The sequence below is a fragment of the Eretmochelys imbricata genome, chromosome 13 (genome assembly GCF_965152235.1).
Source record: "Eretmochelys imbricata isolate rEreImb1 chromosome 13, rEreImb1.hap1, whole genome shotgun sequence".
Taxonomy (NCBI): domain Eukaryota; kingdom Metazoa; phylum Chordata; order Testudines; family Cheloniidae; genus Eretmochelys; species Eretmochelys imbricata.
The window spans coordinates 42820365-42845531 of NC_135584.1; the positions used below are offsets into that span (position 1 = coordinate 42820365).

The 25167-nt window shown below is 47.6% G+C and overlaps 1 protein-coding gene and 1 pseudogene across 1 annotated transcript in view; one reads left to right on the top strand and one right to left on the bottom strand.

Annotated features, from left to right (window-relative positions):
• LOC144273716 (immunoglobulin lambda-1 light chain-like) overlaps positions 1-25167 on the bottom strand; it is a 191080-nt gene that overhangs the window by 49810 nt on the left and 116103 nt on the right. The gene's annotated exons all lie outside the window — the stretch shown is intronic.
• Positions 10902-12528, top strand: LOC144273763 (olfactory receptor 6X1-like; annotated as a pseudogene).

The following is a 25167-nucleotide window of genomic DNA, read 5'->3' on the forward strand; positions in this document are numbered from 1 at the left end:
CAGACCCAGGGGCGCCGGGGGTGTCTCACAGGAAATGTGGTCACTCGATTTGCATCCGCTCCGGTCTTCAAAAGGAGAGAGGAATAGACCGTAGTCGCTATGTGGTAGCAGCAGACGGAGCAGCAGTAACTTTACCCTCCTCTCTTTGTGACTTCGTTCCCCATGGCTATAACGAGGGCGCCGTGAGGAACCCTTCCTCTGTCGGCTCCAATTTCTTTGTAAGTTCTTCAGGGCAGAGACTGTCGCTCACTATGTGTCTCCACTGAGCGCTCATCGCACACGGGGCCGCTACACGGTGGGATTCCCAGTTCCCATTACAGGAAAACTGGTGAGAGAGGCAAGAACAAATCCCTGTGTTGGTTGTGAAATGTCAGCTGCAGGCCCCTGAAATCTGGCTCCGACCTCATCTAGCTGCCCCTGAGACCCTAGCTAAGGTCTGTGCTGTGGGTTCTAGCGGCTACTGTCCTATAGCTGAGTTATAAAAAAGCGCCATGGAGAAGCGAAGTGGGGAAAGTAACTGAATTACTTCTCCGATGGATTGTATTTACTGAGGGACAACCCATCCTAAATTCTTAATTACTGCGGGACAAGCTACACTCACTGCCATGTTTGCTTCCCACAAGCTGGTCTTCGTATAACTTTTTTATGAGTGAAGTACCTCAATAGTTGGATGTTCATATTTTAACTACCTGGTTAAATTTATTAACCCAAATTTGGGATATTGCGGATTACCTACTCTATGTATTTTGTCACTTTTAAACCAAACTTTGCACTTTGGGATCATTTAAGCCTTATACCCAGATGTAGAGACATTTTTGCTTTACTCTGTGTATTAGATAATTTTAGCATTACCTTAATTATAAATAATGATCAACTTCTTTATGTCTCCAAGTTAAGGTAAGATTACATGACTCATCCGCCTTCACTGGAGGAGCTCCCAGGACTATTGCAGAGACGCTAATATAACCGAGACACGTCCTTCCCAACCCAGTTCCTCGCCCTCAAGCCGTTTCACTGTGTCACCGAGGCCAAGTCACTTAGCGCGTCTGCGCCGCAGCCGCCCATCTCTAAAATTCAGGTTGCGTTGCTTCTTCTGTGTGTCGTAGCTACTCAGACGGCAAAGCGACTCATCTCCTCTGGCGAGCCTACGTCCTCCAAAATGTATCTCTGTTTTCTCAGGAGGCCTGAAGTGTGTCTCCTAACGTGTCTACTGGGGCTGAGAACTCGAATTACACTTCACCCCCTTTCAGACACCTGCCGCCCCCTCCGGCAGTTTGTGTCGGGAGCCCGGGGCGCTCTCTAGCACGGTGGATCCCAGAGGGCGCAGAAATACACCGCCGAGTCAGCCCGCTGCGCCCCGTCTATGGACAGCGAGAGGGACTTCGCTCCGGTGTCCAGCTGAGCCGAGAACCGAGGGGCCACAGAATCGGATTTGCGCTCCGAGCCATAGGAGTATCTGCCCAGCAGGAAGAGGGGCTCCTTCCCCGGCCGCTCCTGGTACCAGTCCAGGGCGTAGCTGCTGTAGGAGGTGCTGTATTGACACCTTATCTCCACCCGCTGCCCTTCAGTGGCTGACAGAGAAGCCGGGATCTGGGTCAGCGAGTTCCCAGCCACCGAACCTAAAAGAGAGATAATTCGGAGGGAGTCACAGGGCGAGGAAAGTCCCCTAGATAGACAGGCCCCGGCCCCCGCTCTTGGAGCTCACCTGGGAACAGCGGCAGCGAGCAGAGAAACAGCCACAGAGATCCCTGCATGTCTGTAATGGGGGGAGCTAAAGAACCCCAAAGCCACCGACTGGGCTTCAGGGAGAGAGAGAGCGTGACTGCGGAATGACACCAGCTGCTGTGTGAACGGGGGATCCGGAGCGGGGGTGCGGGTGGCGCTCACACACCCCAGTAAGGCGTGGGAAAGAGTGCGACGGTGAGGAAATGTGTGAGCATTTATCCGGTGTCTGGCTGTGTGTCTGGCTGTGTCCGTGTGTGTGTGTCCCTGTCTGTCTGTCTGCGCGCCCTTCTCTCTCACTTGTCTGCAACACACAACAGACAAACCCAACCCCCCAAGCGCCGGTGTCCTCCGATCCCGCCTGCTCCGGAACTCAGGCTGAGAAGGGCTTAAAGACAAAGAGCTCTGTAGTGAGGGTGCGGAGCGCCCTCTTTCTGTCACTGCCCCAGCCCCATTCACATGCCTGGGGGGAGGGGAGCAGGGCAGGGGGATCCAGGGTGGGGGAGGCTCACACGCTGCCGGAATGGGGGCAGCTGGCACGCCTTGGGGCTGGGGTTTCCAGTGTCGCGCCTGGGGTTGGCATCTCCCTGCTGCCTGCTACAGAGACACGGTATCCCGACATTTCCAGCGCTGAAAGCGCCGGGTCCCCCAGCCTCCCTATGCAGCTGACTGTGATCAGCAGGGCCTGGCCCCACTGGCAGCAGGGGGAGGTTTGTGTCTTAGCTCCGACTGGCTTCCCCTCGCTGTGCCGGTTGCGGCTCATTAACCCCGAGCTGCGAACGGAACCCGGGGAGAGAGGAAGCTCGCTGCTAGCCCAGATGGGCAGGTGTGCAGCAAAGAAAACGGGGCCTGCTACCCTCCAGTGTTTCCTCCCCCAGCCCTGACCTGTCTCTGCAGCCCCACAAAAGCCGTGGCCTTCACGCGCTGATCGCGGCGTTGGGGCCATTTTCTCCTTGGTTCAGCTCTCTGTGTGTCGGACTCTTCCCCTGGGCTGTGCCCCGCGGCGGGCTGTGACTGCAAAGGGATGTTTTTGTGCGCGGTTAGATTCCCTGCCCGTCACTGTGTCTCTCTGACAGTGATACACCGCCGCGTCCTCGGGTCTCAGGCCGGTCATTTGCAAATAGAGCAGGTTGCTGGGGTTGTCTCTGGAGATGGTGAATCGCCCTTTCACCGACTCAGCGTATCTCTTGTCGGTTCCGGCCCAATAACTAATGCCGGACACCCACTCGGGTCCCTTCCCGGGAGACTGTCGGTACCAGTGCATCCAGTAGTCACCAAAAGTGAACCCGGAGGCTTTACAGGAGATGCTGATAGACTCTCCTGCCATTTTCACGCCTCCCCCAGACTCCACCAGCTGAACCTGCGAATTGGCCCCTGAGGACAGAACAGAGAACGATCTTAGCCTCGTGCACAGTGACACTGGTCTCCCCGCCCCGCATCTTTTAGGGCCAGAAATCACCTTGGGGAGGTGCTGCCAACCATTTGGCTGCGGTTCCCCACCTCTCTGCACGGAAGGAGAAGCTGGGGACGGGGAAAGGTGTGCGCTAAAGGGGGGTTAAAATAGCCCTGAAGTTCTGCAAGCTCCGGTTTCCACTTTGAGTAAAAACCCACAGGAGAAGCTGGGTTCAGCCGAAGTTCACTAATCCCAGTTAAGAACTGGCTGGTTTTATTTCCTTTGACTGAAGTGAAAACATCCCCACTGGGGCCCAAACTGCCGGAGCTATTACAATATTTTTCAGATATGCCTCTGTCACACACAGAGAAGTATTAAACACAAATACATAGACAGCATTGAGACAGTGCCGAATAATCACTAGCTAAATTTTCCTGTGTGAGGAAGTGGGACTCTTCTTAACGTTTTCTCTGAATCGTGTGGGAGTGCCTCAGTTTCCCCTATGCAGTTCTTAAGTATCTAGGTGGTGGGATAAGGGTGTATGATCACTGCAGAGCCCTAGAGGGCAGGTGTGTGCGAGGGTCTGGACACAGAGAATGTCCAACACCCTTTTTCCTGGCAACTGATGGCCTGGGCCCTTCCCTCCCTGCAAGGAGAGAGCTAAAGGGTTTGAGAACAAAGGAATCAGGTGACCTCCTGGCCCGGGAAAGGGACAAAGCCCAGAGGAGGAGGGGCTGGAGGGAGTTTCAGTTTGGGGTTGGCTGGGGACATGGAGTGAGGGGCAGACGTGGTTGTCTGGCTCACTGCCCCCCAAAATGGACCCAGCGAAGGGGTCGGGTTCTCTGCACCTACAAGCTCTGTGTTAGACCATGTTCCTGTCATCTAATAAACCTTCTGTTTTACTGGCTGGCTGAGAGTCCCATCTGACTGCGGAGTTGGGGGACAGGACCCTCTGGCTTCCCCAGGACCCCGCCTGAGCGGACTCACTGTGGGAAGTGCACGGAGGGGCAGAGGAGGCTGAATGCTCCGAGGTCAGACCCAGGAAGGGGGAAGCCGGGTGAGCTGTGTGTCCTGCAGACAGGCTGCTCACAGAGAGGAGACTTCCTCAGAGTCCTGACTGGCTTCATGGGGAGGAGTTCCAGAGCATCGCCCGGGGACTTCGTGACATCCTGAGACCATCTCTGTGAGCTAGGTAGGAAAGTTACAATACTCACCTACAAGTTGGGGGAAGGGGGGCAGGTTCTGTGGCCTGCATTGTGCAGCAGGTCACACAGGGGTTCTCAAACTTTTTTTGCCATGCCCCCCTTTGAAATTATTTCAGGCTGTGATGACCCCTCCCCCCCTCTGAAAAAAAGTGATAGCAAATCACTGTACATACTCATAGGAGCACACTCATGATACTGCCACCCTTATTTCTGCTCTGCGCTGGCTGAGGTGCTGCCTTCAGAGCCGGGTGGCTGGAGAGCAGCGGCTGCTGTGCCCTTGTAACTGGGCCTTAATGGGTCACCAATGAGGATGCTACACGACGAACGGCTGAGAAGCAGTATCGGGGGCAGCCGTGTTAGTCTGTATCCACAAAAACAACGAGGAGTCCGGTGGCACCTTAACGACTAACCGATTTATTTGGGCATAAGCTTTTGGGGGAGGGGGGGGCAACCCACTTCTTCAGACGCATGGAGTGAAAATTACAGTCCAGGCATAGATATACTGGCACATGAAGAGAAGGGAGTTACCTTACAAGTGGAGAACCAGTGTTGTCAAGGGCAATTCAGTCAGGGTGGATGTGGTCCACCCCAATAATTGACGAGGAGGTGTCAATACCAAGAGAGGGAAAATTGCTTTTGTAGTGAGCTAGCCACTCCCAGTCCCTATTCAAGCCCAAATTGATGGTGTTAAGTTTGCAAATGAATCGTAGGTCTGCAGTTTCTCTTTGAAGTCTGTTTTTGAAGTTTTTTTCATTGAAGGATGGCTACTTTTAAATCTGTTATTGAATGTCCGGGGAGATTGAAGTGTTCTCCTACTAGTTTTTGTATGTTTCCATAGCATCAGGATCTTGGATTAATAATCTTTGAGGAAATAATGCCATTTGAACCTGTTATTTGACCATTGCAGACCATGTGGACAAGGGGGATCCAGTGGATATAGTGTATTTAGATTTTCAGAAAGCCTTTGACAAGGTCCCTCACCAAATGTATGCCCTTATGTAAATTAAGTTGTCACGGGATAAGAGGGAAGATCCTTTCATGGATTGAGAACTGGTTAAAAGACAGGGAACAAAGGGCTGGAATAAGTGGTAAATTTTCAGAATGGAGAGGGGTAACTAGTGGTGTTCCCCAATGGTCAGTCCTAGGACCAATCCTATTCAACTTATTCAATAAGTGATCTGGAGAAAGGGGTAAACAGAGAGGTGGCAAAGCTTGCAGACAATACTAAACTGCTCAAGATAGTTAAGACCAAAGCAGACTGTGAAGAACTTCAAAAAGATCTCACAAAACTAAGTGATTGGGCAACAATATGGCAAATGAAATTTAGTGTGGATAAATGTAAAGTAATGCACATTGGAAAAAATAACCCCAACTATACATACAATATGATGGGGGCTAATTTGTCTACAACTAATCAGGAAAGAGATCTTGGAGTCATCATGGATAGTTCTCTGAAGACGTCCATGCAGTGCTCAGCGGCAGTCAAAAAAGAGAACAGGATGTTAGGAATCATTAAAAAAAGGGATAGAGAATAAGACGGAGAATATCTTATTGCCCTTATATAAATCCGTGGTACACCCACATCTTGAATACTGTGTACAGATGGGGTCCCGTCATCTCACAAAAGATATACTGGCATTAGAAAAGGTTCAGAAAAGGGCAATTAAAATGATTAGGGGTTTGGAACGGGTCCCATAGGAGGACAGATTAAAGAGGTTAAGACTTTTCAGCTTGGAAAAGAGGAGACTAAGGGGGGATACGATAGAGGTCTATAAAATCATGAATGGTGCGGAGAAAGTGAATAAGGAAAAGTTATTTACTTGTTCCCATAATATAAGAACTAGAGGTCACCAAATGAAATTAATGGGGAGCAGGTTTAAAACAAAGAAAAGGAAGTTCTTCTTCACACAGCGCACAGTCAACCTGTGGAACTCCTTGCCTGAAGAAATTGTGAAGGCTAGGACTATAACAAGGTTTAAAAGAGAACTGGATAAACTCATGAAGGTTAAGTCTATTAATGGCTATTAGCCAGGATGGGAAAGGAATGGTGTCCCCAGCCTCTGTTTGTCAGAGGGTGGAGATGGATGGCAGGAGAGAGATCACCTGATGTTATCTGTTATGTTCACTCCCTCTGGGGCACCTGGTGTTGGCCACTGTCGACAGACAAGATACTGGGCTGGATGGACCTTTGGTCTGAGCCTGTATGGCCATTCTTATGTTCTTATGTTCTTATTACATTACACACCAAAGAGAGTAAGCACACGAGAGTAAGCACAAAGAGAAAAAGCTCCTGTTGCATTTCAGGGAGAGTTGGACAAGTCCCTTTTACTCCTTGAAAAATGTCATCTGAAGTAGACTGAGGTGCTTTATAGTAAATAAGAAATTATGCTGATTGTATCTTCCTTCTCTTCTTTATGCAGCGGAGAGAGAAATGAAGCCATGGAGATTGAGAACCAAACCAGAGTGAAAGAATTAGTCATACTAGGTGTCAAGGCTTATTCCCAGCTATGGCCCTTCGAGTGCAGAAGGTGGGAGCCTGCAAGGACTCCAAAAAATAATACTTGCCACTCCAGGCTGGTAATGCTGCCACCACCCAAGTGAAAACTGCCTTTTGACAATCCAGAAATAAACCTCACGTGGAAAGATTTTTCTAAGGTCCTCGGCTTTACCACTCCTCCCTCGGGGCAGCTGAGAAGAAAACAATAGAAAAGAGAAACTCAGCTGTTGTATCAGCTGACTAACATATGCACAGCCTCCTTACCTCCTGAGACACAGAAATCTAATCATGTTCTTAAAAAGGATACATTTTATTGAAAAAAGGATGAAAACACATCTGACAGCTCAGGCTGTTAGGGACTGAACACCAAACATGACTTTCTTGGGGTCCAGCTGAAAGGTTACAAGCAAACAAAAACAAAACAAAAGCACCTGGGGTTAGCACAGAGGAATCCACAAGCCCAAACTGAAGAATTCAATCTAATTGCATCTAACTAGACATTCCTGGTCTACTTACATATCTGGGGTTCTGAATGAGGAGTTTCTAGGTATGATGCTGATGATTTTTATACCGGGTCCAGACCCTACAGCATATTGCTACCCTGTCTCTCTCTCAGTGGAGAGAACAAAAGACCCCTACACCCAGCAATTTTCCCCAATTTGAAAGGGTTCAGGTTCCTTACTGGTGCCCCATGTCAGGTGCCAGATCATTTTAAGCTTCCCTCTTAACCCTTTACAGATAAGGCAATTTGGGTACAGCAGCTAAGGAGGATTCTATAGCTAACTGAATGGTTGGGGAGTTACACAAGGGTGCCACCCTCCCCACCTCGTTTATCAAAGTAGGATTTCTGGGCAACTCCATATTCAAAATCCTGGTCTTCCTACTTCTTCTTTGTGGTTTATGTGATAATTCTTATGTGGTATGTGGTGATCATAGCCTTGGTGTGGAGTGATTACTGCCTCCACACTTCAAGGTTTCTCTGCAACTTGTCCTTCTCAGGGATATGGTTCACCACGGCCATCCTTCCCAAACCAATGAAAGAAATAGCTTGATGTGCTGACCTAAGATTCATCAGTGGGTGTTTCACCCAAACCTATTTCTATTTCTTCCTTGGGACCTCGGAGTATATCCTGGCAGCCATAATGTCTTTTGATAGCTACATAGCTCTTTGTAAGCGGTTGCATTACCCCACCATCATGAATGGGCAATGGCCTGTCCAGTTGATTATTGGCACTTGGTTGGCAGCCTTTATATCAGTTCTCTGCCCAACCATCTTGGTGTCCCACTTACCATTCTCCATCCCCAGTGTCATTAACCATTTCTTCTGTGACATAAGATCCCTTTTCAAACTGGCTTGTACAGACACACACATCATTGAATAGGTGATCACCCCTTTGCTAAACCTGTTCATATACAGCCTCAGGAATGAGAAAGTAAGAGATGTCTTCAAAGACATGCTCAGACAGGGAAAGCTGGTTCGCTTCAAAAGAGTCTGAAAAACTTTACATTGTGATTCGTAATTTGAAAAGATCAAGGAATGAAATGGAGGTCAAAGACGGAGTCACGGGTAAAATATTCAGATGAATCAAAATGACTTAGGATCCTAAATTCCATTTTTACTAGTGATTTAGGGCCAGATTTTTAAAGAAATATGGCATCTAAAGATGCATATACATGCCTGGTGGAACGTTCAAAAGGATTTCAATGCAAAAATCCCATTAAGTGCCTACCTGCATCTAACAAAATACTTTCTTTGATCCAAACAGGAATTTTTAACAACTTTTTAAATTCTCCACTAATTCCAAAAAGTTTCACTTTTGGTCCAAACCAATTTTTGCCTCCCCTGACGCTCCCTGATTCTTTGGAACCACCGCTGGACTGAACTCCCACCTCCAAACGACTGCACCTTTTGCTGTCCCTGTGAGTCGCAACTCAAAGGAGGAAGGAGACAGAGACCCCATGTGGAAGAACAATACTACAACAGTGAATGAGTTCATGGCACAAACCATCCCGATGTGCAGGAAGAATAGCAAATATGGCAGGTAACCATCTTGACTTAACAGTGAAATCTTCAGTGAACTTAAACTCAAAAAGGAATCTGACAAGAAGTGGAAATTTGGACAGATGATGAGGGAGGAGTATAAAAATATTGCTAGAGCATGCAGGGGTGTAATCAGGAAGGCCAAGGCACAATTGGTGTTGCAGCTAGCAAGGGATGTGAAGGAAAACAAGAAGGGTTTCTACACATATGTTAGCACCAAAAAGAAGGTCAGGGAAAATGTGGGACCCTTACTGAATAGGGGAGGCAACATAGTGACAGATGATGTGGAAAAAGATGAAGTATTCAATGCTTTTTTTGCCTCGGTCGACACAGACAAGGTCAGTTCCCAGACTACTGCACTGGGCAACACGGTATGGGGAGGAGGTGAGCAGCCCTCAGTGGTGAAAGAACAGGTTAAGGACTATTTAGAAAAGCTGAACATGCACAGGTCCATGGGTCCAGATCTAATGCATCCGAGGGTGCTGGGGGAGTTGGTTGATGTGATTACAGAGCCAGTGGCCATTATCTTTGAAAAGTTGTGGCAATCAGGGGAGGTCCCAGATGATTGGGAAAAGGCAAATATAGAGCCCATATTTAAAAAGGGAAGAAAGAGAACCCAGGGAACTACAGACCGGTCAGCCTCACTTCAGTCCCTGGCAAAATCATGAAGCAGGTCCTCAAGGAATCCATTTTGAAGCACTCGGAGGAGAGGAAAGTGATCAGGAACAGTCAGCATGGATTCACCAAGGGCAAGTCATGCCTGACCAACCTGACTGCCTTCTATGATGAGATAACCGGCTCTATGGATATGGGGAAAACGGTGGATGTGATATATCTTGACTTTAGCAAAGCTTTTGATACAGTCTCCCACAGTATTTTTGTCAGCAAGTTAAGAAGTATGGATTGGATGAATGGACTATAAAGTGGATAGAAAGCTGGCTAGATGTCAGGCTCAACAGGTAGTGATCAATGGCTTGATGTCTAGTTGGCAGCCAATATCAAGCAGAGTGCCCCAGGTGTCAGTCCTGGGGCTGGTTTTGTTCAACATCTTTATTAATGATCTGGATGATGGGATAAATTGCGCCCTCAGCAAGTTTGCAGATGACACTAAGCTGGGGGGAGTGGTAGATACGCTGGAGGGTAGGGATATGGTCCAGAGTGACCTGGACAAATTGGAGGATTGGGCCAAAATAAATCTGAAGAGCTTCAAGAAGGACAAGTGCAGAGTCCTGCACTTAGGAAGGAAGAATCCCATGCACAGCTACAGGCTGGGGACCAACTGGCTAAGCAGCAGTTCTGCAGAAAAGGACCTAGGGATTACAGTGGACGAGAAGCTGGATATGAGTCAGCAGTGTGCCCTTGTTGCCAAGAAGGCCAATGGCATTTGGGGCTGTATAAGTAGGGGCATTGCCGGCAGATCGAGGGACGTGATCGTTCCCCTCGATTCAGCACTGGTGAGGCCACACCTGGAGTATTGCATCCAGTTTTGGTCCCCTCACTACAGAAGGATGTGGACAAATTGGAGAGAGTCCAGCAGAGGGCCACAAAAATGATTAGGGGTCTGGAACACATGACTTACAAGGAGAGGCTGAGGGAACTGGGGTTATTTAGTCCACAGTAGAGAAGAGTGAGGCAGATTTGATAGCAGCCTTCAACTACCTGAAAGGGGGTTCCAAAGAGGATGGAGCTCAGCCGTTCTCAGTGGTGGCAGATGACAGAACAAGAAGTAATGGTCTCAAGTTGCAGTGGGGGAGGTTTAGGTTGGATATTAGGAAAAACTTTTTCACTAGGAGGGTGGTGAAACACTGGAATGCATTACTGAGGAGGTGGTGGAATCTCCTTCCTTAGAAGTTTTTAAGGTGAGGTTTGACAAAGCCCTGGCTGGGATGATTTAGTTGGTGTTGGTCCTGCTTTGAGCATGGGGTTGGACTAGATGACCTCCTGAGTTCTCTTCCAACCCTAATATTCTATGATTCTATCATTCTCTGGGGCTTCCCTGTTGGTCATGGTTTTCACATTGTGTTCTTCTCAGTCATTTTACTCATGAACATCCTGGTCATCATAAGCAACGGCCTTATTGTGGTCATCGTGAGGACCAGTCTCAAGCTGCACACCCAAATATACTTTTTCCTGAGCAACCTCTCATTCCTGGAGATCTGGTAACACCACAGCCATGGTTCCCAAAATGCTAGAGACCTTTGCAGCAGTTGAGACTAAAATTTACATGTACTGCTGCCTCGTTCAGGCTTTCTTCCATTTCTTCCTGGGCAGCACTGAGTTCTTCATCCTGGCTGTGATGTCTTTAAACCACTATCTGGCCATCTGCAAACCCTTGCTATACGCCACAATCATGACCAGCAAAGTCTACCTCCAGCTGTCTGCAGGGGTGTCAAGTTTCCTTCCCCACTCTGAACTTTAGGGTACAGATGTGGGGACCTGCATGAAAACCCGCTAAGCTTATTTTTACCACCTTAGGTTAAAACTTCCCCAAGGTACAAACTATTTTACCTTTTGCCCTTGGACTTCATTGCTGCCACCACCAAACGTCTAACTGGTACATTACCGGGAAAGAGCCCGTTTGGAAATGTCTTTCCCCCCAGAATCTTCCCAAACCCTACACCCCCTTTCCTGGGGAAGGTTTGATAAAAATCCTCACCAATTTGCATAGGAGAACACAAACCCAAACCCTTGGATCTTAAGAACAATGAAAAAGCAATCAGGTTCTTAAAAGAAGAATTTTAATAGAAGAAAAAGTAAAAGAATCACCTCTGTAAAATCAGGATGGTAAATACCTTACAGGGTGATCAGATTCAAAACATAGAGAATCCCTCTAGGCAAAACCTTAAGTTACAAAAAGACACAAAAACAGGAATCTACATTCCATTCAGCACAGCTTATTTTCTCAGCCATTTAACAAAATCAGAATCTAACGCATATCTAGCTAGATTACTTACTAAGTTCTAAGACTCCATTCCTGTTCTGTCCCTGGCAAAAGCATCACACAGACCGAGAGAGAGAGGCTTTGTTTCTCCTTCCCCCCAGCTTTTGAAAGTATCTTGTCTCCTCATTGGTCATTTTGGTCAGGAGCCAGTGAGGTTATCCTAGCTTCTTAACCCTTTACAGGTGAAAGGGTTTTTCCTCCGGCCAGGAGGGATTTTAAAGGTGTTTACCCTTCCCTTTATATTTATGACAAGGGGCTTGATTCGGGGGCTTCAGGGCTATATTCTTCCCAACTATTCTGGTCTTCCATCTGCCCTTATTCGACTCCAATATCATCAACTATTGCTGCTGTGACATTGGGCTGATCTTAAAAATAGCCTGCACTGATACCCGCCTCATTGAGTTACTGGGTTTCCTGGCTGCAATCACAGTTATTCTCGGTTCCTTGATGTTCACCATGGTATCCTTCATCTGTATAATAACCACCATCCTCCACATCCCCTCCGCAACAGGGTGCCAGAAGGTATTTTCTACCTGCGCTTCCCAGCTGACTATAGTCTAGATACTCTACAGGGCTGTTATGTTTATGTACCTGAGGCCCAGTGTGCATTCCTCGTTCACTGTCTACAAAGTGGTGTCAGTGCTAAATACTGTCTTCACCCCCTTGCTGAACCCTTTTATTTACACGATAAGGAACAAGAAGGTGAAGGCGGCCTCTGGAATGCTGTGAGCAAAAAAATGGGTTTCCTGAAGCCTGGCTGCTTTTCTATGGTGGAAAAAAACCTAGTTGCTAGGAATGGAATTTTCAAAGAAGCCTAAGGGAATCAAGCACATTAATTCAAAGGGATTAGCGTGCATAAATCTCTTAGGCTGCTTTGAAAATCCCAGCCTACATGAGGTGACCAGGAGATACCCAAGTTATAAATACCAGAATAAGATTGACTTGCTCTGCAGACGGCCAGCAAATATTAATCAAACCAATGCATCCCCCTACACAGCCAGTGCTGAGGATTTAAGTGAGACAAAGAACCGTACAGCTCAGAGGGGCAGCACAAGGCCTGTGTATCACAGTCATCAGCAAGAGTTGAACCCGCAACGCTAAAAGCCTGAGCTTTTGCCTTACCTGAGAGCTGTTATCATCTTAGGTTGACTAACCACTAGAATGGGATAAGCATGAGAGCTGGTCTGGAATTTTTCAGTTAAACATTTTTTTTTTTTTATTGGGGAATGACAATTCATCAAAACCAAAATATTCTGTGAAAACACATTTGTTCCAGTGAAACTTTCCCAGGAAGGTTTCTGACATCAGTTCTCCCAAGCCAATGGCTCATCGAGCTCACTCAGTTAAGGCACAACAGTTTCATAGCTAACAGTACACAGGAGAGTGAGGAGCCAGCGTCATGTCGACATGCCTTTGAATGCCCTAACCCAGTGGTCCTCAAAGCCGGTCCACCACTTGTACAGGAAAAGCCCCTGGCAGGCCGGGCCGGTTTGTTTACCTGCTGCATCCGCAGGTTCTGGCGATCGTGGCTCCCATTGGCTGTGGTTCGCCGCTCCAGGCCAATGGGGGCTGCAGGAAGCGGCGCAGGCCAAGGGATGTGCTTACTGCCCTTCCTGTAGCCCCCATTGGCCTGGAGCAGCGTACCGCGGCCAGTGGGAGCCGCGATCGGCCGAACCTGCAGACGCGGCAGGTAAACAAACCGGCCTGGCCCACCAGGGGCTTTCCCTGAACAAGCGGCGGATCAGCTTTGAGAACCACTGCCCTAACCGAATGGATCGGGTACCCATTTTGAAGATGGGTGAACCAGACTTGGCCTTTCACTATGAGATCAAGCGAGACTCAACCCCATGACCTTCAGGAGTGCAGTCAAACAGACTCACTGCATGTCCAGGCTGGACTTTCTGAAAGCAAACCCACACTTTTAGGCTTGGAAAAGAGACAACTAAGGGGGGATACGCCTGAGGTCTATAAAATCATGACTGGTGTGGAGAATGTAAATAAGGAAGTCTTATTTACTCTTTCTCATAACACAAGAAGTAGGGGGTCACCCAATCTAATTAATAGGCAGCAGGTGTAAAATAAACAAAAGGAAGTATTTCTTCACACAACGCACAGTCAACCTGTGGAACTCTTTGCCAGAGGATGTTGTGAAGGCCAAGACTATAACAGGGTTCAAAAAAGAACTAGATAAATTCATGGAGGATAGGTCCATCAATGGCTATTAGCCAAGATGAGCAGGGATGGTGTCCCTAGCTTCTGTTTGCCAGAGGCTAGGAGTAGGCGGCAGGGGATAGATCACTTGATGATGACCTGTTCTCTTCATTCCGTCCGGGGCACCTGGCATTGGCCATTGTCGTACTGGGTTAGATTGACCTTTTGTTTGACGCAGTATGGCCGGTCTTATGTTCCAATGTTCTTACATAATAGCCATTAGCCTGGTAATTAGGGTACTTACCTGTGATATGGAAGATCCTGATTCAGACTGGGGACTTGAAGCTGGAGCTCCCAAATTCCAGGTGAGTGCCCAAACCTCCATACTATAGAGTCAGTCTTTTTCTCTCTGTCCCAATGAATATTTGATTATTCACACAAAGTGGAACAGCTCCATCTACCTCAAAGGATTAAGTATTTCATAGACCTTGTGCTGGCCCTATATGTCAAGGGGAATTTCATGCTTGAAACTATATTTATGTCAGTAACTTGGGCGTATTTTTCAGTGAAATCACCAGTGTTATGGTGAGGAAGCTACTGAAACCTTCCTGGTGGCCCCCATTACATTGCTCAGTCACGATTTTTATTTGTTTATTTGTTTTTAATTGGGGGGTGGGGGTAGACACAAGTCCTAGGTTTGCTCGCAGCTTGCTAGACTCACAAGCCCATTATGCATCTTCTGGTACCTGCACAGCACTCCAGCTACGCTTCCTGGAGGGAGCCGTTGCCCTTTCATGGTAATACCCCTCCAGGAAGGTCACTGAGGTTTGAAACAAGGACTATCATCAGCTCTAAAACCAGGCATCTAGTGGGTGGCTGTTTTAGCAGGCAGCTGTCGCAGACGCTCAGGTGACGTCTATACTGAGGGCGGCCCATGGGGGACAGGCACAGCGTGTGTAGCGACCTGCCGCAGTACAAGGCCGCTTGTGTCTAGATTTGCCACACCACAGTGTCAGGCCCTGGCGGTGGGGAGGCAGCGGGACACGACACTACCAGTCGCAGTGTAGAGGTGGATGGCACTGCCCGGGTGTGCGGAGAACCTGCGTAGGGTATATGCCCTGGGGGCGAAGGCATGGGGGCACTTTCTTCTTCTCTGCCCGCCAAAGCTGGGCCTCACCATCTACACGGCTGCTTAAACCTCTGCTAGCCGGCCATGCAGTGTGAGTCTGCCACACGCTGCCGTAAGGGGAGACGTACGCTTCGGCTGAGATTTTCAAGCTGCGAAAGGGGATTTGGATACCCAATTTCTATTAAATTAATCAAATCTATCTATCTATCTATCTATCTATCCATCCCCATGCATCCCCTTATCTCTCTCTCTCTCTCTCCTCATACACCCCATCTATCTAATCTAATCTATCTATCTATCTATTCTCGTACACCCACTCTATCTATCTATCTCCACACACACACCCTCTCTTTCTCTCTGTTGTATCTGAATTCTTCCCACATGACTTTAAACAAAATTCTCTCTTTCTCCTCTATAATTCCTGGAATAATTTGAGATTTTTCACTTTTTCTCTCTTCTCTAAAACTGTCTTTTCCTATACATAGCCATTGATAGAATACAGAGACATAGTCTGTGTTACTGTTTGTTAGTCATTGAATACGTGTATAATTGCCTTCTTGGTATTCCCTTACAATGCTTGTAATCCTAAATTTCTTAATCATTATTCAAAAACAATCAAACGATGGGACCAACCCCTGAATTAATATAAACCCAGCTAAAATGTATCTGTGTCTAAGGGATGAATCTACACTGCACCCTAGTGAGGATAGAATAGATATAACCCTGCTAGATTTTCACATGCCAAAAGTATATGAGGTATTGTTGCCCGCACGCCAAGAGTTTTTGCAGGGCTAGAACTAGGTGTCTCTCACTGTGTGTCTAGCACAGTAATACACAGCCGTGTCTTCCGCTCTCAGGCTGCGGAGTTGCAGATACACGGTGCTGATGGAGTTTTCTGTCGAGATGGTGACTCTGTTTTTCATTGAGTCGGCATAGCTAGTAGCACCATCTTCAGGGTCAATTCTTCCAATCCAAACCAGTCCTTTCCCAGGAGTCTGCCTGATCCAATGCATATAGTAGTCGGTGAGAGTGAAGCCTGAGGTTTTACAGGATATTTTCACAGACTCTCCGGGCTTCTTCATTTCTGCCCCAGATTGGACCAGCTGAACCTCGGATTGGACACCTGTAGGGAAGGCATACAATGAATATTGGAACAGCAGATTTATCCCCATTATTCCAGCATCCTCTGAATCCCTCATGTTCTCAAATTACCTGGATGAGCTGTCATTAAGCAAAGATAAATTAAAATACGCCTCATATTTATTATCCTCTGCAGCCAAACCAAACACCGATATTCTGGGCTGGAAAAGCAGGTGACAGCCTCGCTGTTTCAATGTGGTTATTCTAGAGGGGGAAAGAGGTTGGCTTTTTAAACAGGAAACTCCCGACAGACTTTGCATAAATACTCAAAAGCAGCAGGACAGTTGGGCCCAGTTTCTGATCATCGCGCTCATGTGGGGGAGTCGCTCACCCATCTAGTGGAAACTTTGAGGACAATGAGTTAGGCTTTTATTTTAGGCACAACCCTGAAAGGATCTGCACCAGCCCAGGGCTAACCCTGGGAGGCGTTGTGTCTCAGAGATATGGTTCTGATTCACACCTCTTCCTGTGCTCCCTTCGTCTTCCCAGGGTGTAATCCAGTTCCTCTTAGGCCAGTTATGGACGGATTCTCGTTTACTTCAGTAGGGTTGGATCAGGCCTTTACTGCTGGAAATTATGGGCACTAAATAACTCCCTGTCCCTTACATCAGCTAAAGTGACCTTTGAGTAGGGGAGTGGAGCCAAGGCTCTGCCAATCCCTAGTCCCGCTTTTTCACCTCCTCCTGGGAGAAGGAATAAGCAGCTGATTAGCCTTGTCTCATACTTCTGCACCCAGATCGGCCAACATGAGATATATTTTCTGTTGCCTAGATTCATCATTTCCAGGGCCAGGTTGGACCACTGGGATCATCTAGCCTGACCTCCTGTGTAACACAGGCCAGAGAATTTCCTCCACTTGCTGCTGTGTTCGGCCCATTTCCTTGTCTTTGATTAAAATACATCTTTCAGAAAGGCATCCAGGTGTAACTTGACCGAGATTTCCAAAACTCCCTTAAGGATTTGGATCCCCAACTCCTCTGAATGGGAGCAGATCCCTTAGGAATTTTCAATATATCAGTTGTGGATTCTGTTTATGAAAATCATGACAGGTGAGACAGTCTATAGTTTTAAAGCAATATAAACCAGCACCGCTATCTTTAAATTATGTTAATTTTCTTTTCTTTGATGCTGGATGGACTTTAAGTAAAATGTTTTCCTCACATAAAAACGTTGTGGGAAAACTTTAAAAGTATGTTCATCTTTCTGTGACATTCCCTCAGTTTCATATTGATTTATCTCTTCATTCTGTCTTTTTCAGTGCACTCAAGGAAAAACGTCTTACTTCTGAGATGTTTTAAAGGTGGAATGATCTTCCAAGAAAAGTGATGGATTCCACATAATTATGAACAAATGAACTGCGTCCTGAACAGATAAGAACAGAATAGACTAGACTAGAACGCCGTAGAGTAGATAACCCTCCACTGCCCTACAGGGGATAAGCAGTAGACGTGTGACCTGGCAAGGCTGTAGCATATGTTCAGTCTACAATATTGTGTTTCCTCTCTACAGAGAGTTTTTGCATGGCTTTAAATAAGCTTCTTCTCAGTGTGTGTCTAGCACAGTAATACACAGCGGTGTCTTCTATTCTCAGGCTGTTGAGTTGGAGATACGCAGTGCTGATGGAATTATCTGTGGTAATGGTGAACCTCCCTTAAAAGGACTCGGAATATTTTGTTTCACTATCTGCAGGGTCAATTCTTCCTACCCAAACAAGACCTTTCCCGGGAGCCTGGCTGATCCAATGCATGTAGAAAGAAGTGAAAGTGAACCCTGAGGTTTTACAGGATAGCTTCACAGACTTGCCGGGCTTCTTAATTTCTGCACCAGATTGGACCAGCTGAATCTGCGACTGGATACCTGTGGAAAAGTATATCATAAACATTGACATTCCAGATTTATCTCTAATACCCCAGAATCACACGAATCCCCTATGTTTTCCATTTACCTGGACAAAGTGCCATCAAGCAAAGATAAATTAAAATATGCCTCATATTTACTGTCCTCTGCAGCCAAACTAAAAGTCGATATTCTGAGCTGTAAAAGCAAGTGACAGCCCTGCTGTTTTGACGTGATTATTTGAGAGGAGGAAAGAGGTTGGCTTGTAAACAGGAAGTTCCCCACAGACTTTGCATAAACACTCATTAATTAGCCTAATTAGTGTGGAGGAGAGCAGAAGAATTACTTCTTGTGTCTTTAGAGTAACAGCGGAGTTAGTCTGTATTCACAAAAAGAAAAGGAGTCCTTGTGGCACCTTAGAGACTAACCATTTTATTTGAGCATAAGCTTTCGTGAGCTACAGCTCACTTCATCGGATGCATAAAGTGGAAAATGCAGTGAGGATGTTTTATACACACAGACCACGAAAAATTTGGTGTTTATCACTTCAAAAGGTTTTCTCTCCCCCCACCCCAGTCTCCTGCTGGTAATAGCTTATCTAAAGTGATCACTCTCCTTACAATGTGTATGATAATCAAGGTGGGCCATTTCCAGCACAAATCCAGGGTTTAACAAGAACGTCTGAGGAACAGTGGGGGGTGGGGGGGAGGTAGGAAAAAAAAGGGGGAAATAGGTTGCCTTTCATAATGACTTAGCCATTCCCAGCCTCTATTCAAGCCTAAGTTAATTGAATCCAATTTGCAAATGAATTCCAATTCAGCAGTCTCTCTCTGGAGTCTGGTTTTGAAGTTTTTCTGTTGTAATATCACAACTTTCATGTCTGTAATCATGTGACCAGAGAGATTGAAGTGTTCTCCAACCAGTTTATGAATGTTATAATTCTTGACATCTGATTTGTGTCCATTTATTCTTTTACTAGAGACTGTCGAGTCTGACCAATGTACATGGCAGAGGGGCATTGCTGGCACATGATGGCATATATCACATTGGTGGATGTGCAGGTGAACGAGCCTCTGATAGTGTGGCTGATGTGATTAGGCCCTGTGATGGTGTCCCCTGAATAGATATGTGGGTACAGTTGGCAATGGGCTTTGTTGCAAGGATAGGTTCCTGGTTTAGTGGTTCTGTTGTGTGGTGTGTGGTTGCTGGTGAGTGTGTATAAAACATCCTCACTGCATTTTCCACTTTATGCATCCAATGAAGTGAGCTGTAGCTCACGAAAGCTTATGCTCAAATAAATTGGTTAGTCTCTAAGGTGCCACTAGTCCTCCTTTTCTTTTTGCGAATACAGACTAACACAGCTGCTACTCTGAAAGCTAAACAGAGAAGCCCAAGAAAGGAATCAGGGACAGGGGATGTCAGTTGCTTCATTTCACTCTGTAGATCTGTGCCACAGCCAGGAACAGCACGAACATTTCCTGATTCCGGCTCCAGTGGCCTAAGGAGCAAACCAGGCTGCTCCCTGATCACCATCTGATTGAAGAACACAAGCTAAAAGTGCAGACAGCAAAGCCCTGCGTCTCTCAGGGTAAAACGTAAAACCCTTTAGACAAGACCTAGAACAGGGCCTGTTCACCAGGGGCCCCATATTTTGGGGACTGATGTGGGACTCTGTTGCTGAAGGGCCCTTTCCTGTCCATAGGCCCGGGGTGAAGTCCGTGTGCGAGAGAGATGGGTGAGGGAGAGGAGGCCAGTCCCAGGGGAGATATTGTCGGGGAGGAAGCCAGGCAGCGATCACTGTGCGTCTGTGGCACAGTAGTAAGTAGCGGTGTCTGCAGCCGTGAGCCGGTCTGTCTTTAGCCTGCCAGCGGAGCCGCTGGTGGAGGGGGTGACCCGTCCTTTGAACTCATCCGCGATGTAGACAGTGTAGCCTGGTCTGAAGGATGCTATCCGGACCAGACTTTTCCCCTGGGGCAGGCGCAACCATTGCATATGACGGTCATTGACATTGTACCCAGAAACGGTCCAGTCCAGCGTAATGGAGTTCCCTGGCTCTGCCTGGGCAGAACTTGGCTGGGTCAAAGTGATCGCGGCCACCCAGCCTGTAAAAGAAAGAGAACAGAGACAGGATTATACCACACCAGAGCAGGGGCCCCTCTAGTCTCCAAAATGCATGACAGTCACAAAATGACCTGCCCAGACAAAACGAAGTTTTCCCCTCAGCCCAGGGTCACAGACTGGGTTAAATACCAGAGCTGCCATCCAGTGCTGTCATCAGTTCCTTAGAGACATGACAAAACCCCAACACCTGACAAGAGTCTGCATTTCCCTGCTCACCTGACAAGCTGCACCATGAGATAATGCAAAGACAGCGTAACGGCAGCATGACTGCCGCTGGTTTCTGCTTTAGCACAGCGGCGTTGTGTGAAATATTCCCTCTGAAGCTATCGCCCTAAATTCTTATCTCCTCCAGGGAAGGCAAACGGTTCTGCATTTCAGAAGCTTTGCATCCGCCTTCTGTCTCTCCCCGCCTACTCTCCACCCACCCGCTGACTAATGGACTAGGACGCAGGAGATCTGCCTTCAGGCTGAGATTTCTCAAAATTGCCTGAAGTTAGGCAAATAGTTACTACCCAGCTCCCTTAGGCCCCTTGAATAGCTCAAAGTCTGTGACCTGCGCGGCCACATACTCACTGTGTGGTGGGAACAGAGGAATTGCTCCAAGGCATCAGTCCTGTCCATCCAGCTCAGTTCTTCAACAGGAGCCAATACCCAGTGCTTGAAAAGAAGGGGCAAGGTTGATTCTCGTGGCAACCTATGGGATACCCTCACCGTAGGGGAATTTTCTTCCCATCCACATTCAGGGAAAGGTTGACGTGCTTGCTCCAAAGAGCAGAGACCTTGGACCACCCACTCAGTCTTGCTTTTACTTCGTTCCCCATCAAGCAATGGTTTCCTGCCATTCATGGATCTTGTGGGGATAAATACATTGTTTGTGAAGGGCTCAGATACTACCCAGGTGGGAGCCATGGAAGATCCTAAACCGAAAGTTATCTTTGATGTTGGTCAAGCCACGTTTTCAAGCGTTGGCTATACAATACAAATGTTTCACTGTCACACGTCTAAATGGTGAGGACTTCTGAACACGGAGTAGGAACTTATTCTCTGAATAGTAACAATGGAGTGAGTGCGGGGCAGAGATTCCCCCTCCCTCACGCTTCAGTGTAAAGCAGAAGTAATTTCACTGCAGTCAATGGGCCTGAATTGTCTTCTTAATCACTCTGGTGTAAAGCAGAAATAAGGCCATTGTACTCAGTGAGGCTGGATCATGTCTCATTCACCATGGTGTTAGGCAGGACTAACTCTGCGGGTGTCATGGGGTAACTCTCCTTTTGTGTACTCGTGTGTAAATTAGGAGAGACTCCAGCGTGCAGCCATTATTACCGAGGGGAGAATCCGGAGCAATCGAGCTACTCACAGAGTAAAATACGACTGGAAATGAGGAATGGGAACAGAATCTCACCCCGTGCTAGCATTGCCCTGTTTTGAAATATAAAAAATCAGTGTAAAGGCTTAGAGCTGGATCCGGAAGTCGTGTGTCTGTGTGCAGTGCTAATGAAGTCAGCATGGCTACGCTGAATTACACCACCGGAGAATCTGCCTCTTTCTAGCAAAGCAATCGGGCTAGATTTTAAAAAGTCTTTAGAAGGTGATGATGCAAAGTAGGCTCCTACTGGGATTTTCAAAACAGTCGTAAGCAGGTTTGGCGCCAAACCCCCATTGAAAGGAATGGGACTTAGGCACCTAGCCCACTTTTTTTTGGTATCTATCTACCTTTAAAAATAAGGACCAGTGTTTTCTTGAAAGTCAGGCTTATATAGGGTGAAAACTCCTCAGACACACAAGACACTTCAAAGCTATTAATTGCAAGACAGTTTTATTCTGGTAGGGTCTTTCATTCAAATTCTCATCCCCTAAAATTGTACAGACTACAACAATAGGATAGGTTTCAGAAAAGCAGCCGTGCTAGTCTGTATTCGCAAAAAGAACAGGAGGACTTGTGGCACCTTAGAGACTAACCAATTTATTTGAGCATAAGCTTTCCTGAGCTACATGTCTGTATATAAATCTCCCCACTGTATTTTCCACTGAATGCATCCGATGAAGTGATCTGTAGCTCACGAAAGCTTATGCTCAAATAAATTCGTTAGTCTCTAAGGTGCCACAAGTCCTCCTTTTCTTTTAACAATAGGATAGTAGCTCTTGAAATCATTACCCTGTCTGCTCATTATACTTAAGAAGGCAGCAGGCAGTGGGGAAACCACAGACTTTCAGCTGCAATTTAAAAGGAAAGAGAAAAGCCATGCGGTTTTCACAGACCACCAGAGAACTGAGAGCGGCTCGATCTCTGTCCTTCAGAGCTCTGCTGCCATCGCTTGCTCAGTAACGGGTATAGCGACCGCTGTCTCCGCCCCCGACCTGCGTTACCAACTCCCGGTCATTCTCCAGGGCACCGCATGCTCGCACTTCCTGACCCTTTCCTGCTTCCGCGTGGTCACTACAGGATAGACGTCTCTGTCTCCTTCCCCAGGTTCTGCTGCCCTCTGGGGACCACTGCACCAAGGGATTCCTGTTCCCCCTCGGCCATTGCAGCCTGGTGGCAGATTAGAATTGGAGCCCAGATCACCTCCCTGCCTGTCCAGCACTGTCACCCATATCAGACAGATATACTGCCGCTCAACAGACACGCTGTGGCTCAAAGAAAAGTTTGTTACAGGAATGCCTGGGATGTGTGTCATGCAGAGGGGCACAATGGTCTCGGAATGGTTTTTCCGGCTTCAAAAATCTGTGACTTTGTCCTGCACGTTCCTTATAACACCAGTGCTCCAGTTCAACATTTCTTCTGGATGCAGGACCCACTGGGTGAAGTGGTCTCACGTAAGGGTCCTTTTTGCCATTCAAATCCAGGGGTCATTATTCTTGGCATTTTTGTAACATCTGAAGGGTCCCAACCAAGGTCAGGGTTCCAGTGCGTCAGCTGCTGCCCCTACGCACCACAGGAGACAGGCCTTGCACTCAAGAGGTTTCACTTTAAACACACAAGCCAGACAAAGGGAGTCCCTTGCTTCACTTCACATTGTTTCTGTTCCAGGCTGTGACACTGAACTTCAGATTCTCCCGATTCCCACTCTGCTGGCCTAACCTGCAAGGATGGTGCTTCCCGATCACAAGTTGATTTGAATGACGCACGTTGAAATTGCAGAGACCAAAGCCACAAATCTCGGGGTAAAATTCTAGCTTTGGAGAGGCAGCAGAGGAAGGCCTGTTCCGCAAGGAACCCGCACTCTGAGGACTGATGTGGGACTCCACTGATGTTTGGCCCCTTTACTGTCCTTAGGGCAGGGGTGAAGTTCATGCAAAGAGAAAAATGTGTTCAGTGAGCGGAGGCCAGTTCCACGAGGGATATTGTAGGAGAGGAAGCCAGGCAGCGACCACTTGCATGGCTGGCACACTAGTAAGTAGCCATGTCTGCAGCTGTGAGACTCTTTATCTTTAGCTTGCCAGGGGCACCATTGGTGGAGGGGGTAACCCGCCCTTTGAACTCATCCCTGATGTAGGTTGTATCCTGCCCTGAGGGCTGCTAGCCAGACCAGACTTTTCCCAGGGGCTTGTCGGATCCAGCTCAAACGGTGGTCATTGATATTATACCCAGAGGTGACACAGTCCAGGGTGAGGGAACTGCCTGGCTCTGCCTGGGCAGAACTCGGCTGGGTTAAAGTGACCACGGCCACAAAGCCTGTAAAAGAAACAGAACAGGGTTACTGTTACTTCACATACAACCAGGGGTTTAATCTAACCTGTAAAGGGTTAAGAGGGAAGCTTAATATGAGCTGGCACCTGACTGAGGGACACCAATAGGGAAGCTGAACCCTTTCAAATGGGGGGAAACTGCTGGGTGTAGGGGTCTTTTGTTCTCTCCGACAGAAGCAGCCTGGGCAGCAACATGCTGTAAGGTCTGGGCCCAGTATAAAAATCATCAGCATCATACCTAGAAACTCCTCAATAGGAACCCCAGATATGTAAGTAGACCAGGAATGTCTAGTTAGACGCAATTAGATTGAATTCTTCAGTTTGGGCTTGTGGATTCCTCTGTGCTAACCCCAGGTGCTTTTGTTCTGTTTTTATTTTCTTGTAACCTTTAAGCTGGACCCAAAGAAAGTCATTTTTGGTGTTTAATCCCTAACAACCTGAGTTGTCAGAGTTGTTTTCTTTCTTTTTTCAATAAAATGTACCCTTTTTAAGACCACAATAAGATTTCTGTGTCTTAGGAGGTAAGGAGGCTGTGCATATGTTAATCAGCTGATACAACAGCTGAGCTTCCCTTTTCTATTGTTTTCTTTCTGGGCTGCTCCGAGGGAGGGGTGGAAAAGCTGAAGGGCCTCAGAAAAAATCTTTCCAAGTGAGGTTTTTCTGGATTGGCAAAAGGCAGTTTTCACTTGGGTGGTGGCAGCATTACCAGCCTGGAGTGGCCAGTATTAACTGTTAGAGTCCTTGCAGCCCCACGCCTTCTGCACTCGAAGGGCCAGAGTGGGGAACCAGCCCTGCCAGCACCTCAGTGTAAAGCAGGAGGAATTCCAGTGGGGTCGATGCGACTGACTCTCAGTGGAAATTCCATTGTCTTGTGAGGACTAATTCTCCAGTCACTCATTCTAGGGCAGCAGCTCTCAAACTGTGGGTCGTGACCATGTTTTAATGGGAGCATCAGGGCTGGTGTTGGACTTGCTGAGGCCGAAGTCCAAGCTCCACCACCCGGGGCCAAAGTCAAACCTCAAGAGCTTCAGCCCTGGGTGGTGAGTCCCAGGCTTACAGGCCTCCAGCCTGGGGCTGAAGCCTTAGGACTCCTGTGCAGAGCAGTGGGGCTCGGGCTTTTGCCCCCCCACACACACCAGGGGCAGCTGAGTTTGGGTGGGCTCAGGTTTCGATTCCCTGTCCTGGGGTCGTGTAGTAATTTTTGTTGTCAGAAGGGGGTCACGGTGCAATGACGTGTGAGAACCCCTGAGTTAGGCTGATTCTCCTCTCACGCCTCCAGGAGTGTAAATCAGGAGACAGTC